The following is a 17,031-nucleotide window of genomic DNA, read 5'->3' on the forward strand; positions in this document are numbered from 1 at the left end:
TGCAACACCCTAAATAGCCTAAAAGTGAATTCCTACTGTTAATGACCTAAAAATGCTAAGGTAAGGGTATAAACAATGCAAAATATGGACAAAAAAGGATGCTAAAAACATGTAAATTAGAGAGTTATCAAATACCCATCCAAAAAGCAGTAGTATGGGTGATTAGCTAACCTCTCCAGCATCTAATCAATAAAAGGAAGCGGGAAGTGATCTTTCCTTGTTGCGGCATTCAGCTTCCTATAGTCTATGTATATTCGATGACCAGTAATTGTCCTTGTAGGGATCAGCTCATTCTTATCATTCTTCACCACTGTGACTCCACCCTTCTTGGGAACAACATGTACCGGACTAACCCAATTGCTACAGATATTGGATAGATGATCCCAGCATTCAGGAACTTCATGATCTCTTTCTTGACAACATCTTGCAAATTTGGATTCAGCCTCCTCTAATGCTCAATAGATTTCTTAGCTCCCTCCTCAAGATGAATCCGATGAAATTCCTGCAATATCATCAAGAGAATAGCCAAGAGCTTTGCGAAATTTGCGCAGCTTGCCTAGCAATAAAGTGAGCTCTGCATTGTTTAAGGAAGCATTAACAATGACATAATAAGAAGATTTCCCACCTAGAAATGCATACCTTAATCATGTAGGAAGTGGCTTGAGATCAAGCTTTGGAGCTTTGTCAAAACTCCAATCTGAAGATTTCTCTGCTTGTGCAGAAGTACCAACCAATTCCTCTTGAGCAACAAACTGTTTAACTTTCTCATTACCATCAAATAGCTTGACATACCCAGCAGTAATGTCATCTAGATGTTCAACCTCTTCAGCATAAGCAACCAATACTCTCTCTAGTGGATCCTCTGGATGCAGCTCCTGGAATATCTCTTCAGCAAGGTTAGACAATGTGTCCACATCAAATGTTTGACCATCAATGGTTGGCCTCTTAACCAGCTTGTCCATGTCAAAAGGCATTTGCAGATCACCAACATTAAGACCAATCTGTCCTTTCTTGACATCAATAATGGCCCTAGCAGTGGCTAAGAATGATCTTTCCAGAATAAGAGGGTCCTTGGTTCCTCTTCATACTTTAACACCACAAAATCAGTAGGTATCAAGCATAACCAATCTTGATAGGAACATCTTCCAGAACACCATCTGAAATTCGAACGGACCGGTCAGCAAGGATAAGAGTGATCTTGGTAGGCTTGAAGTCTGTCATTCCCAGGCTGAGTGCTACTGATCTTGGCATTAAGTTGACACTAGAATCAAGATCAGACAAAGATCTAGCAAATCTATCAGTGAAGATATTACAATCAAGAACAAATTAAGATCCCTGGATCAGGAAGTTTTTCTTTGATCTTGTTGTGGATTATAGCACTGACTTGAGCTGATATCATCATAACTCCCTGCTCAGTATTCAAATCTTTGGTTACTATCCTCTTGACATATCTCCTAAGCATTGGAAAAGTCCTAACAGCATCAAGCAAAGGTAGCTCAATAATAAGCTTATCCATCATGGCCTTGCATTTAGCATCATCTAGCTCTTGCTTAGACTTCCTTAGATTCTTGGGGAATGGAACTTTAGGTGTGTAGACTCTTTCAGCAACTGGTGTAGAAGACTTGCTGATGTCAGTTTCGGATGCATAAGGGTGTCGATCGATGCTCCTCAAGTGGTTTCGATCGATGCCATCTGATGGAGTTTTGTCCAAAACTTCGAGTGAATTGAGTATCGATCGATGCTCCTTTGCATCGGTCGATGTTGGCTCAGCCGAGACTTCATCTTCTTCGCCTTCATCTATCAACTTCTGCAAACCATCTGACTGAAGCTTCTTAGGCACTGAATGTAGTTGTTTACCGCTTCTCAAAGTCACTGCGTTGCAAGAGTGTTTAGGATTTGATTCAGTTCTTGCAGGAAGATACCCCTCTTGCCTTTTCACAGACTCAGCAGTCTGTGCAACCTGATTTTCTAGATTTTTGACATGTATGTTCAAAGCTTCAAACTTGCCATTCAGCTCTGTGTAGACATTAGCAAGCTTCCCGTTGAATGTCACAGTTAATTGCTCCTGATCTTGCAAAAGTTGCTCTAGCTTCTTACTAGTCTCAGCTGATTTAGAAGGAGGGGACTATTAGGAAGAATTCCCATCAGTCCTTGTGAAGTTGCTCACTTGTTGCTGCTTATGAAAGTCAGGCTTAGGAGTGTAGTCTGAAGAGTTCCCTTGAAAGTTGCTACGCTTACTGTTTCCACTGTAAAGTCTGCTATCTTGCTGATTTCCAAACCGCTGTCCCTGATTCCCATTGACGTAGTTCGCATCCTCTTCCTCATGGTGTCCTTGTCCAGGTTCTGGCTCATATGTCTCAACTTCAGCAGCAAAATGAACATCTTTCTTACCCAGAAGGAGATTGTGCACTGAATCAAGGTTAGCATTGACTGAAGCTAACTGGTTTGAATCAAACCCTCCATGCAATCACTTTCTTTTAGCATCAGATCTCTTAGTACTATTGCTAGAAGCCAAGTTCTCAATCAAACCTTCAGCATCTTCTGGAAATCTTGTTTTCAAATTCCCATGATTTGCAGCATCCAATACTAACTGATACTCCCAGTCACATCCTCTGAAGAAAATACTTAGCAACTGAACCCTTGAGAAACCATGGTGTGGACAGTCCCACTGATAAGCGTTAAATCTCACCCAAGTTGTTTTGAAAGCTTCATCTGGTCTTTGCTTGAAAGAAGATAGCTTGACTCTCAACTCATCTGACATCGCATCATCATAAAAGTAGTTGAGGAAAGCGACCTTGATGTCATGCCAATTTGTCAATGATCCAGCTGGCAACTGCTTCACCCACTGAGATGCCTCTCCTGCAAGTGAGTAAGGAAATAGCTTGTAGTATATGTAATCCTCAGTCACTCCATTGGCCTTGATACTGGTCACAAGATCCTCAAAGTGCTCAATGTGCTCCAAAGGCTTCTCATTGGGCAGGTTAGAGAATGGTCTCTGCCCAACCAGTTGAAAGTAATCAGGCTTCAACTCAAAATTATTCCTTTGGAAAGGAGGAGGAACAATAGCAGACCGGTTTTCATACATAAGATCAGTCTGGTTGTAGTCAGCAATGGTCCTGATCAAGTCTTGGTTTGAAAGCTTCAAAGTTGGACCAGTCTTATTGTTTCTGGTGTTAGGCCTAGGAGGCATGCACCTGAAACACACAAAGAGAAGAGAAACAAAAGTGTGTTAGTAGAAAAGAAAAAGAAAAATTTAGACGAAATTAAAACTCAAATCTAATGGTAGATCAAAGAGCCCCGGCAACGGCGCCAAAATTTGATATGCTCAAATTAAACCCTAGAGCTACTCTCTCAAATTAAGTGATCACTGTAATACTTAGGGGTCAAATTCCACAAGGACTCAAATCTACACAATAAATTATAGAGTTTTATGGTTAAGCTAAACAGAATAATTTGAATTAAAATCAACGCAATGCAAAATATTTAAATAAAAGCTTGTGAAAAATCAATGGATTAAAAAGCTAGGTCTAGGGAATTTCTCAGGAAATTACAAATTATTAAATCAACAAATAAATAGGATTCAAGCAATAAAGATCAGATCTAGAACTCTAAACTCTTTTGTAAAATAAATCAGTTCTCACTGCAAATATTATATAAATTTAAAACCATAAAATCCAAATCTCTTTGTAAAATTGAAAGTTAAAAATCAGCTTTAATAACAAGTTTAGATTGTTCACAAAATTACAAAATCAAATCTCTTTGTAAAACGTAATTTTGCGCATCAAAAGATTTTATCAGGAAAATCAATTATATTATCATATCAAGTTATTTTCCAAGGTTATTCATTCTTGGTGATCAATCAAGAATTAATATGAAGAACAACCTATGATGAAGATCTAGAAAGATAATGAACCATAAATAAACCGATCTAATAATTCATAAAAACCCTGTAAAAAACCTTGAACCTAACAAGCAAACTACTCAGACATATTCAATGAAACACAAATCATCATTCTGAATAATATGCAATAGAAATTAAAAGAGTAAATAAGGAGTTTAGGAATTGATATCTTGTGTTTTTGTTGAGTTTTAAGCTTTGTTCTTACATGGTTTTGTTGCATAATCTTGGCATTCTAGGTTGTTTTAGGAGCAATTGCATTTAGTTTGTTATCTTTCAGGTTCTTGGAGTGATCTCTACACATTTGGAGCATTTGGGCTTGTTTTAATGCAAAGAAGAGTGGAGATGGAAAGGTGAAGGTGCGAAGACACACGCGGCCATCCCACTCGGTCAAGAGCTCCCCGGTCAAAGCCACGCGACTTCCCCACCCGGCCAAAGTTCAACCGATGGAGTTTGAGTGTGCTAAGGTGCAAACACACACGCGGCCACCACACGCGGCCAAACCTAGACCGATCGAAGACACGCGGCTACCACACGCGGCCAAGCCATGGCCGATGGAGTTCAGATGACCAAGGCGGGAAGACACACTCGGCCAGGCGACGCGGCCAAACCTAGACCGATCGAAGACACGCGGCCACACCACTCGGCCAAGCCATGGCCGATGGAGTTCACACCAAGCTTGTTTTATTTTTGACCCGGGTTTGACCCAGTTTGTTTTGGGTTGACCTAGATTCTCTTCTACTCTCCTATAAATACTCTAAACCTATTAAGGAGAGAGATCCTATCTTATCTTATATATTGTTTTAGCAGCCACTTAGGGTTCTTAAGCTTGTTTACTCTAGGTCTATTGAATCTTTGGTTGATTTCCCAGTTTTTAATAGCAATTTCTCTTTCAAATCTCTTAATCTACAAGCTTTTATTATGATTTCACAAAGACAAACCTCTTTCCTTTGTGTGATCATGGTGATTAGTGAGTAGATCTTTTAAGAACTTTGGGCTTGGTAGATTTGGGAGATAGATGGTTGATCTTTGATGTCTAGGGTTTATCTTATGCATTTCCTATCTTCATTAGTGATAATATTGCTAGATAGCCTTGATCAAGCTTAAATCTAGACTTTAGGATTTCCATGCCCATAAGGTGTTTGATGAAATTCCTGAACCAAACTTTTTAAGAGCTTTGCATTCCTACCCAATGGAAATTGATGATTAGAGTGCTTAGTGGTATTTGAACTTGTTCTTAATGCATGCTTGTCTTGTGATTACCTTTGGAAATTATTGATTATCACTTGATTAGCATAGGATCTCTATCATGGAAATGAATTGATTTGCATAAGTGTTCTAGCCATAGGATTGTTCTTGATTGTTACTTAGACATCTAGGATTGATTAGCTATCTCCCAAGTCAATAACCTTGCCCAAGGTTCTCTTGTTAATTCCTGATTTTCAGTATATTTGCTATTTGAGTTTGTTGCCTTGAGTTTGCATTGTCTTGTTTACTTTATTTGAGTGATTTTGATTAGTTAAGTAGTGTCATAAGAACCTTTTACTTGATTAAGAATAGATTAAGCATTTTGTGTATTCTTTGTGTGTTGGTTGATTGCAAATTGTGGATTGATAAATAATTGATACTGAAAGTTACTACATCAATTTGGCGCCGTTGCCCGTTTGCATTCTTATTGACCATTGGGATTTCATCTTTTCTTGAGACTATTCATTTACTTTACATTATTTGTTGCTTGGGTTACATTGGTGGTTTGTCTTTGATTTTTAGGGTGTATGAACTTGAGGAGCCACGGCCTAGCCAACTTGTTTCCGCCTGTCGACGACATTCACTTACTTGAACGAGAGAACCGCCGTTTAGCCCACCAAGCCATGGACAACAACCCTCCTCCAGCGGCTGCTCATAATGGAAATGAGCAGCCCAACCAAAACCAAGCTCCTATCCATCCTCCAAGACAACCTCGAGTCATTGGAGCCTTTGATCAGCCGAACATTCATGGGAACCGCCAAGGAATCAGAGCACCCGCTGTTGAGAACAACAACTACGAAATCAAATCTAGCCTTATCAACATGGTGCAAAGCTCAAAGTTTCATGGTCTGCCAATGGAGGACCCTCTTGATCACTTGGATCAGTTTGATATGATGTGTGGGACAGTTAAAATCAATGGTATCTCAGACGATGCATTCAAACTCCGCCTCTTTTCGTTTTCTCTTGGAGATAGAGCTAGGACATGGGAGAAGAACCTACCAGTGGGATCCATTACTTCGTGGGATCAATGCAAGAGAGCCTTCCTCTCCAAGTTCTTCTCCACTACAAGAACAGCAAGGTTGAGAAATGAGATATCAAGCTTTGCACAAAAGGGAAATGAGAGTTTTTGTGAAGCATGGGAGAGATTCAAGGGCTATACTATGCAATGTCCTCATCATGGTTTCTCCAAGGAGTCTCTTTTTAGCACATTGTACAGAGGAGTGCTACCAAAGATAAGAATGTCTCACTTTTGTTGGTCGCCGCTTAGAGAGAAAAAGAGAGAGTCAGAGAGAAAACGTTTCTGAGATTTTCTGGGTTTGTTCTTGGTGATTTTGGAGAGATCTGAGGCTGTAGGAGGGTTAGCTGTTGCTGGAATCGAAGGGGAAGCTTCTGGAGGTGTTGCTTTCCACGTTTCTCAATCCAAACTTCTTGTTCTTGAGGTGAGTGCATGACCATGGCTTACCTAAGCTAAGATCTCTAGATTCTATGTGATTTGGTGCTTATGTGGTTGTTTCTTTGAGTTCTCTATGATATTTCGTTGCTGTCTGGGCTGGGTTTGGCTTCTGGGAGTGCAAGGAGCGGATTGGAGAAGCTTGGAGGCGAAATTCGGAGTTTCTGATCGAGGGAAAACGCTGCTCGGCATCGGTGTCGGTCGACACCAGTTGGGGTGTCGGTCGACACCAACGCGAGGACGGCTCGGGACTTTAGCGAGTGTCGAACGATGCCATGTGGAGGTGTCGGTCGACGCAAACTAGGGTTTTCGGGAGTGTCGGGCAGGGTGTCGGTCGACACCAGTTTGGTGTCGGTCGACACCAGATAGTCAGTGTCGATCGACACCATATGGTGTCGGTCGACACCCCTTGTTCAGTTACGATGGTCGTTGCATGCTATGTATATTGCCTGGTTTGTTTTATTGATTGTTGTTTGTGGCATGTAGAGATCTTATTGCTTGTGTGTATAGCCCAGTAGATGGGAGGATTGCCTCACTAAGTGTTTATCAAATACTCATGCATCTCAATTTGTGTTTGTGGTGCAGGTAAAGGCAAAGTGTGATCGTGGAATCAAAGGCAATGAAGAGGAGGATGTTCTAGGGACTTGATTGTATGGTTATCTGGCATTGTTAGGTTGCTTGAATTGAGTCTTAGAGCATTGTTAGGATTGCTGGTTGTTTGATTTATGCTGTATGGGATTAATGCTGGATATTACTTATTTGGTTATTTATTGGTATGTGGTTCCGCTGTTGGATTGTGAATGTGGTTAGGTGGCTAGTGGGTATAGGACCACTAGTTGTAGTTATTTAATTATATTATTATTTATTATTTATTTATTAAAAAAAAAAAACGGGAAGGGTTGTTTCATTTTGGTATCAGAGCCATTACGGTTCTAGGACTAGGGTTCATTGTGCTTTTGCTGTTGATGTTTAGGATTCCATGCTATGATTGATTGTGTGGTTGGTCAATTGTGTGTGGCATGAAGTCCTAGAACATCCTCTTCGAGCCTGTGTTGTGATTCCACGGTAAGTTGTGTTTCTTGTGTATTAGAATTATTGTTTGCTTAGCCTTCTGTTCATGGATGATACAGATGGTTAGGGGTGAGGATGTTGTTGGTCGCGGTCGTGGTCGTGGGCGTGGTCGTGGTCGGGGTCGGGGACGAGGTCAGGTTCCTGAGGCCAGTGTGAGTGTGACCCAGAGCATGGCCAGTGAGGAGGTGGCGGAGTCATAGGTTCATCCTAGTGTGTCTGGAGACCAGGCTGGTTTGGGTGACGGCAGGGCGGATGGGCCCGGTGTCGGTCACGGTGTTGCCCCGGGTGTGGGGGTTGCAGCGGGAGGTGCTCCAGGCAGGGAGGATGTCTTGATGGACTTGCTAGCTCAGGTTCTGCAGCGACTTCCAGCAGTTGTGCCGCCAGTGGTTGGTGGGCAGGATCCAGTAGTGCCGCAAGTGGTTGGTGGGCAGGATCCGGTAGTGCCGCCCGTGGGTGGTGGGCAGGGTCCAGCGGTGCAACCTGTGGCGGGTTTGCAGGCAGGTGTGCAGCCGGGGGCCGAGGTTGTGGATGCTCAGTATGTGCGGATGATGGAGCAGCTGCGGCATGTGGGAGCAGGGTATTTCTCAGAAGGTACCGATCCGAGCGTAGCGGATGAGTGGAGAGAGCGGATGGAGGATATTTTCCTTTCGCTTAGGTGTCCCGACCGGTACAGGGTGGATCTGGCAGTGTTTTACTTGTCAGGAGATGCTCGTGTGTGGTGGAGGTCGGTGACAGCACGGAGGGTGCAGAGGGGTATGTCTTGGGGAGATTTTGTGGGGGAGTTTAACTCCAAGTATTTTCCTCAGGAGGCTCTTGATCGTATGGAGGCACGGTTCTTGGGTCTGACTCAGGGGAACCGTACAGTGCGGGAGCTAGATGCAGAGTTCAGTCGGCTTGTGGGGTATGCAGGCAGGGCATGGGAGCCAGAGGCGGCTCAGGTGCGGAGGTTTTTGTTGGCTCTGCGGGATGATTTGAGGACTCGGTGCAGAGTGAGGAGCTATGCTACGAGAGCAGAGCTGGTTAAGGTTGCAGCTGGGATAGAGGATGACTTGAGGTCACAGGTGGTTGTGGTCAGTTCTTCGGTGCAGCCACAGCAGTCTCAGCCATTTTCTGTTCCTAGCAAGGGCGGCAAGCCTGCGCAGGGGCAGAAGAGGAAGTTCGATGTTATGCAGAGATCGAGGCACGGGGGTGCGAAGTGCTTTGGGTGTGGTAGTAGGGACCACAAGGTGTCTAGCTGTCCACAGAGAGGTGAGCAGCGGGCAGTGACAGAGCAGCGGGCGGTGACGGAGCCGCGGACAGATAATCGGGTGTGTTACTACTGCAGAGAGACGGGGCATATCAAGCCTCGTTGTCCCAAGTTGCAGCAGAGGGCAGTAGCAGTGTTGCAGGCTGGAGCTCAGCCAGGGGTGCAGCAGGGTGTGCAGCACGGTGTGCAGCCGGTGGGTTGGATTGAGCCGACGACTCAGGTGTACTCGACTCAGGAGCCCGGTGGCACTAGTGCAGGAGCGATCACAGGTATAACCTCTGAGATTCGAACTTAGTCAATTCAATTATTCAGATTATATTTGTTTTTGTTTGTGGTCAAGTGTTAGGTTCTCAACACATGAGGTTTGTGTAGGGACCTTGTTGGTGGGCGGGTTTAAGTCCCATGTTATGTTTGATTCTGGAGCTTCTCATAGCTTCATTACTCCGGAGTGTGCCGTGAGTGCGGGGATCAGAGGGGATTCTGGAGAGCGATCAGGAGTGGTCAGAGTTGCTGGAGGCAAGTTCCTGAGGGTTATTGGACGAGCTGGAGGAGTTGATATTCAGATCGCAGGAGAGTCGTGGCTAGCGGATTTGCTTATCAGTCCAGTGGAGTTGTATGACGTCATTCTTGGTATGGATTGGTTGCATCGGTATAAGGTGCATTTGGATTGCTATCGGGGTAGAGTGGAGTTTGAGCGTCCAGGAGGGAAGTTGGTTTTTCAGGGTATTAGACCGACTTCGGGGAGTCTCGTGATCTCAGCCGTTCAGGCAGGGAAGATGATCGAGAAGGGCCCTGAGGCCTATCTGGTTACTATATCTATGCCAGAGTCAGTGGGGAAGTCTACGGTTAGCGGTATTCCGGTTGTGGAGGACTTTGAGGATGTGTTCCAGTCATTGCAGGGATTACCACCATCTCGGTCGGATCCTTTTACAATTGAGCTGGAACCGGGGACGATGCCGTTATCCAAGGCTCCTTACAGGATGGCTCCAGCAGAGATGGCAGAGCTGAAGAAGCAGCTGGAGGATTTGTTGGGCAAGGGTTTTATCCGTCCTAGTTGTTCACCGCGGGGAGCTCCGGTGTTGTTTGTTAAGAAGAAGGATGGGAGTTTTCGGTTGTGTATTGACTACCGGGGTTTGAACCGAGTTACTGTGAAGAACAAGTACCCTCTCCCGAGGATTGATGAGTTGTTGGATCAGTTGAGGGGTGCTACTTGGTTCTCCAAGATCGACTTGGCTTCAGGTTATCATCAGATTCCTATTCATAAGGCAGATGTGAGGAAGACAGCCTTCAGGACGAGATATGGGCACTATGAGTTTGTGGTGATGCCGTTTGGGTTGACAAACGCGCCAGCTGCGTTTATGAGATTGATGAACAGCGTGTTCCAAGAGTTTCTGGACGTGTCAGTCATCATTTTCATCGACGACATCCTGGTATATTCTAAGAGTCCTGAGGAGCATGCAGTACATCTGAGAGCAGTGTTGGAGAAGCTGCGGGAGCAGAAGTTGTTTGCTAAGCTGAGTAAGTGCAGTTTCTGGCAGCGTGAGATGGGGTTCTTGGGTCATATTGTTTTAGCTGAGGGAGTTTCAGTGGATCCAGAGAAGATTCAGTCCATCAGGGAGTGGCCGAGGCCGCAGAGTGCCACTGAGATTCGGAGTTTCCTGGGGTTAGCAGGTTACTACAGGAGGTTTGTTCGGGGTTTTGCGAGTATGGCTCAGCCGATGACTAAGCTTACAGGGAAGGATGTCCCGTTTGTGTGGTCACCAGAGTGTGAGGCAAGTTTTGCAAGTCTCAAGCAGATGTTTACTACCATGCCGGTGTTAGCATTGCCTGAGCAGGACGAGCCTTATGTTGTGTATACAGATGCTTCTAGAGTGGGGTTGGGTTGTGTACTTATGCAGCAGGGGAAGGTTATAGCTTATGCTTCGCGGCAGTTGCGGAAGCATGAAGCTAATTATCCTACTCATGATTTGGAGATGGCAGCAGTGATCTTTGCTCTTAAGATTTGGAGATCCTATCTGTATGGTGGGAAGGTACAGGTATTTACAGATCACAAGAGTCTGAGGTACATTTTTACTCAGCCTGAGCTGAATTTGAGGCAGAGGCGTTGGATGGAGTTAGTAGCGGATTATGATTTGGACATAGCTTACCATCCTGGCAAAGCTAATCTGGTTGCAGATGCCTTGAGTTGGAAGCGGGTGGCTTCGGCTCAGGAGCAGGATATGGAGGTGTTGGTAGGTGAGATTAGTGCATTGAGTTTGTGTGCTATCTCACAAGAACCTTTGGGTTTGGAGGCAGTTGATAGAGCAGATTTGTTGAGCAGAGTGAGGTTAGCTCAGGAGAGTGATGAGGGGCTGGTGAATGCCTCTAAGGCTGCGGGTGCAGAGTATCAGGTTTCTGCTAATGGTACTATCCTTGTGCATGGTCGGATCTGTGTGCCCAAGAGTGAGGATTTGAGGCAGGAAATACTGAGAGAGGCTCATTCGAGCAAGTTCTCTATTCATCCAGGAGCGACCAAGATGTACCGTGACCTCAAGCGGTATTATCACTGGGTCGGGATGAAGAAGGACGTAGCTGACTGGGTGGCAAAGTGTGATACTTGCCAGCTGGTGAAGGCGGAACATCAGGTTCCTGGTGGTTTATTACAGAGTTTACCCATTCCAAAAGTGGAAGTGGGATTTGATCACGATGGACTTCGTGGTAGGTTTACCTGTGTCGAGGACGTTTGATGCTATTTGGGTCATTGTGGACCGTTTGACTAAGTCTGCGCATTTTCTGGCCATCAAGAAAACTGATGGAGCAGCGGTTTTGGCCAAGAAGTACGTGAGGGAGATAGTCAGATTGCACGGTGTGCCTGCTAGTATTGTGTCTGATAGAGATTCCAAGTTCACCTCGGTGTTCTGGAAGGCATTTCAGGCGGAGATGGGCACGAAGGTGCATATGAGTACAGTCTATCATCCTCAGACTGATGGTCAGTCAGAGAGGACGATCCAGATTTTGGAGGATTTATTGAGGATGTGTGTGCTGGATTGGGGTGGTCATTGGGCAGATCACTTGAGCTTGGTGGAGTTTGCTTATAACAACAGCTACCAGGCTAGTATTGGGATGGCTCCTTATGAGGCCCTGTATGGGAGGCCGTGTCGTACACCTTTATGTTGGACTCAGGTGGGGGGAGAGGAGCATATTTGGTGCAGATTTTGTTCAGGAGACCTCGGAGAAGATTCGGGTTTTGAGGCTGAACATGAAGGAGGCTCAAGATCGGCATAAGAGCTATGCTGATAAGAGGAGAAAGGATCTTGAGTTTCAGGTTGGTGATAGAGTGTACCTCAAGATGGCCATGTTGCGGGGTCCGAACAGGTCATTGACAGAGACTAAGTTGAGTCTGAGGTACATGGGTCCGTTCAGAGTGGTTGAGCGGGTGGGACCAGTGGCATACCGGCTCGAGTTGCCTGAGGTTATGCGTGCGTTCCACAAGGTATTTCATGTGTCGATGATGAGGAAGTGTCTTCACGAGGGTGATCAGTTGTTGGCTAAGATTCCTGAGGATCTTCAGCCTAACATGACTTTAGAGGCGAGACCAGTGAGGGTGCTCGAGAGGAGAGTCAAGGAACTTCGGAAGAAGAAGATTCCTTTGATGAGAGTCCTGTGGGACTGTGACGGAGTAGAGGAGCAGACTTGGGAGCCGGAGGCGAGGATGAAGGCAAGGTTTAAGAAGTGGTTTGAGAAGCAGACCGCGACTTGAGCTTGTCTAGCCGGGTCCGAGTTGTAGTCCGTGGCTGGAGCGGGTACGGAGTATTCCACCCCATCTCTCTTGATATTTGGTCGCTTAGGGGTGGTTGGTTGTGCGACTAAGTATCAAGATGAGGTGGTGCTCGGGATGCGGGTTGTTGGCTCCGGTTGTTGTATCTTTGGTTTTTCTGATGTAATTTCGTTGAGATTGTAACGATTATGACATTTTTGAGATTAATAAGATGAGTATTTTTCTTTATGTTTGACTGTTGTTGTCATGGGAAAAGAGAAATAGCTCGGGTTTCTATTTTTGGAAAGTTTCCATAAATAGAAAAGTTCCACAAAAGGAAGGTTTCCATAAAAAGAAAGTTTCTAAAAAGGGAAAAGTTTTGTGGAAATGTTGAGGTAGATCTAGCCGGGAGATACTCGTTGGCATCAGTGTTTGTTTTTGCTCAAGGCCGTGCGGGCCCAACTCATGTGATACCGATAGCTCGATGGACTTTGTGGCCAGAGAGTGGGAGTGGTATGTTGCTCCGGATGACGATCCGAGAGCGCGCTTGAGGGTGACGACCCAAGAGCGGGATATGTGAGGCTCCCTGGATACCGTAGCTGTGAGCCGCGGCTCGGCAGTGAGCCGGTATGTCTCGAGGGTTGCGACCTGAGAGCGGGGGGAGTGTGTGTGTGAGTGACTTCCTGGATGCCGTAGCATAAGGCGGTTGGCCTGATAGCGAGCCGGCATGATTCGTTGGTTGCGACCACGGACGGGGGAAGCACTGAGTTGTGAGCAAATAGTGTTTATGATGCGAGTATATTGGCTAGAGGGAGACCTCGAGGGTCAGTCGGAGGTGTGCGGGCTGTTGCGACAGTGGCACGGGAAACCTTGGCTGACGGTGTTTAGTCCGGTCTGGGGACGTGCGGGCCGTGCTGACGGTGGCACGGAGGTCCTTGGCAGATGGACGGTATTGCGGGATTCGGGGACGAATCCATATTGGTGGGGGAGAATTGTAACATCCGCGAACCAATTTTTGTAATTTTGGTGTGGGTGTCGATCGACACCCTTGGTGGCATCGATCGACACCATGTTTTTCCGGTTTGGTCGGGTTTGATTTATTTGCTGATTGGTTCGGTTTGGTCAATTAAATCCCTAAATCGTGTGTTAAGGGTCTAAGGACGAATCAAGGGTTTCAGAGTCTCATTTTTGTTGGTCGCCGCTTAGAGAGAAAAAGAGAGAGTCAGAGAGAAAACGTTTCTGAGATTTTCTGGGTTTGTTCTTGGTGATTTTGGAGAGATCTGAGGCTGTAGGAGGGTTAGCTGTTGCTGGAATCGAAGGGGAAGCTTCTGGAGGTGTTGCTTTCCACGTTTCTCAATCCAAACTTCTTGTTCTTGAGGTCAGTGCATGACCATGGCTTATCTAAGCTAAGATCTCTAGATTCTATGTGATTTGGTGCTTATGTGGTTGTTTCTTTGAGTTCTCTATGATATTTCGTTGCTGTCTGGGCTGGGTTTGGCTTCTGGGAGTGCAAGGAGCGGATTGGAGAAGCTTGGAGGCGAAATTTGGAGTTTCTGATCGAGGGAAAACGCTGCTCGGCATCGGTGTCGGTCGACACCAGTTGGGGTGTCGGTCGACACCAACGCGAGGACGGCTCGGGACTTTAGCGAGTGTCGAACGATGCCATGTGGAGGTGTCGGTCGACGCAAACTAGGGTTTTCGGGAGTGTCGGGCAGGGTGTCGGTCGACACCAGTTTGGTGTCGGTCGACACCAGATAGTCAGTGTCGATCGACACCATATGGTGTCGGTCGACACCCCTTGTTCAGTTACGATGGTTGTTGCATGCTATGTATATTGCCTGGTTTGTTTTATTGATTGTTGTTTGTGGCATGTAGAGATCTTATTGCTTGTGTGTATAGCCCAGTAGATGGGAGGATTGCCTCACTGAGTGTTTATCAAATACTCATGCATCTCAATTTGTGTTTGTGGTGCAGGTAAAGGCAAAGTGTGATCGTGGAATCAAAGGCAATGAAGAGGAGGATGTTCTAGGGACTTGATTGTATGGTTATCTTGCATTGTTAGGTTGCTTGAATTGAGTCTTAGAGCATTGTTAGGATTGCTGGTTGTTTGATTTATGCTGTATGGGATTAATGCTGGATATTACTTATTTGGTTATTTATTGGTATGTGGTTCCGCTGTTGGATTGTGAATGTGGTTAGGTGGCTAGTGGGTATGGGACCACTAGTTGTAGTTATTTAATTATATTATTATTTATTATTTATTTATTAAAAAAAAAAAAACGGGAAGGGTTGTTTCACAAGTGAATTTGTAAGTGAAAAAAAAACTTAATTCCTTTTAAAATCATTTTAAAAGTGTTTTAAAGAGTTTTTAACAAAATCATATAATCGTTTTCAAAGGTTTTGCTAGTGTTTTAAATAGTATTAAACAAAATTTACAACATTTCTAGGTATCTAAAGAAGATAATCAAGATTATCAACATGAGAAACATACTGACTTGAGAGGGGACCCAAGTGTTATACCTGAAGAAAATACCCAGGATACTAATGAAAATGATCCACAAGAAGAGGATATAAATAATGATAAGGTATGTATTACTTGAATATGATCGACAAATTTTAAAAACCTTGTAAAAACATATTTGAAAATAATTTACATATGGTTAAAAAAAATATCATTATTTGTGCAGGATGAGAAGCCTAACAGTGCTGATGATGTATACTAGAGCCAAGAAGAAGCGTACACTATTATATCGAATGACGAAGAGTGTATTAATATTTCAGATACTGATGAAGACCCAAGCCAACAAGAAGCTCCCACTCAACAAGAAGACCCAAGCCAAGAAGAAGCTCCCACTCAACAAGAAGACCCAAGCCAACAAGAAGCTCCCACTCAACAAGAAGACCCAAGCCAACAACAATATCACACCAGCCAGGAAATGGGCAGTTGTAAGTTGTTGAAGTCTTTATTATAAATGATTTTCCCTGTTGAAAATGACATATCATATTTTGTTTCTTATGTTTGTATTAGTGCAAACACCTACTACGCAGGAAAACAATATAAGTGACGAAGAAATGAAACAAATCGAGGAAGTTATAACTTCTTGGATGAAGAGCGAGGACATCGAAACTATGCTTTCGTCAATTGATGAAGTAAGATTGAAAAAATCATATACTTGTTATCATAGGCGTTAAACATTAATAAAATTTGGATGTTCTACATTGTAGTATCTTTGGCAAGGGAATAAGTGGGAAAAAATCTATGCCATGGATTTGATGACTAAAGAAGATGTAAAAAAAGTAACAAGGAAGGCAATATTAATTCTTCATCCTGACAAAATTCCTAAAGATGTTACTCCACAAATGAGATACCTTAGTACCAGAATGTTTTCAAAATTAAAAGGTTACTGAACCTCGACTTTTGTTAGATTTTATGCACATTTTACTGTTATTTTATATGAACTTATATTTTTGTTTTCTTTTGCAGGAGTACAAGGACAAATACTTAGGTTAAGGAATTTGGCATCTTGCTGGTCGCATCAAGAAGAATAATGAATGGCAAAGTATTCCAATGTTTAGTTTGCAAGTAGATTTTTTAAAATTGTCTTTTTAATGTTATGTTATTTCTTTTCGCTTGTAAAACTTTTTAAATGCTGTTAATCTTATAAACAGTTTAGTTATACATGAGTAGTTTGTTCAAACTTGCCTAATATACGAGGTTATTGCTTAAAAAACTGTTTTAAAAAAGGGTTTTAAAAGCTTTTAAAAGGATTTTAAAACCTTTTAAAAGGTTAAATCTTCTAAAACGGGTTAATATTCTTTTAAGTTTTAAGGGTTTAAAAGGTTTTAAGAGAGCTTTAAAAGTTTTAAAACCTTTTTAGAGGGTTTTAAAACTTTTTAAACGGGCTTTTACAACTTTTCGAAGGTTTTAAAAGGTTTTAAAACCATTTTAAAACCTTTAAAAAGGTTAAATCTTCAAAAACGGGTTAATATTCTTTTAAGTTTTAAGGGTTTAAAAGGTTTTAAGAGAGCTTTAAAAGTTTTAAAAACCTTTTAAAACCTTTTAAACGGTCATATAAACATTTTAAACCTTTAAACCTTTAAGAGTATATTTTGTTTTTAGAAATTTTTAAAGGTTTTACAAATTGTTTATAATGATATATATCAATTTGGTTTGCTTTTTTAAAAGCTTTACAAGTTGTTTCTAATATTTCAAAACAGTAAACTCTGAATAAAATATTTATTAAAAAGGAGTTTACAAGAGCAGAGACTGAAATATTTTATTTAAAACAACAAAAACAAGATAAATTATTCAAGAGTTCTTAAAAATAGATATGAACTATTTAAGTTCATATTTCAGTTTTCTCTCCCAGCGTATTGATTAG

The 17,031-nt window shown here is 43.3% G+C and overlaps 1 non-coding gene across 1 annotated transcript; it reads right to left on the minus strand.

Moving 5' to 3' along the window:
- Positions 1–6,222: 6,222 nt before the first annotated feature.
- Positions 6,223–6,329, minus strand: LOC147938030 (small nucleolar RNA R71). The gene has a single exon (XR_015567472.1). It is a non-coding gene; the product is annotated as a small nucleolar RNA R71 (small nucleolar RNA).
- Positions 6,330–17,031: the final 10,702 nt, after the last annotated feature.

The sequence above is a fragment of the Camelina sativa genome, chromosome 9 (genome assembly GCF_030686135.1).
Source record: "Camelina sativa cultivar CO46 ecotype springtype chromosome 9, ASM3068613v1".
Lineage (NCBI taxonomy): Eukaryota > Viridiplantae > Streptophyta > Magnoliopsida > Brassicales > Brassicaceae > Camelina > Camelina sativa.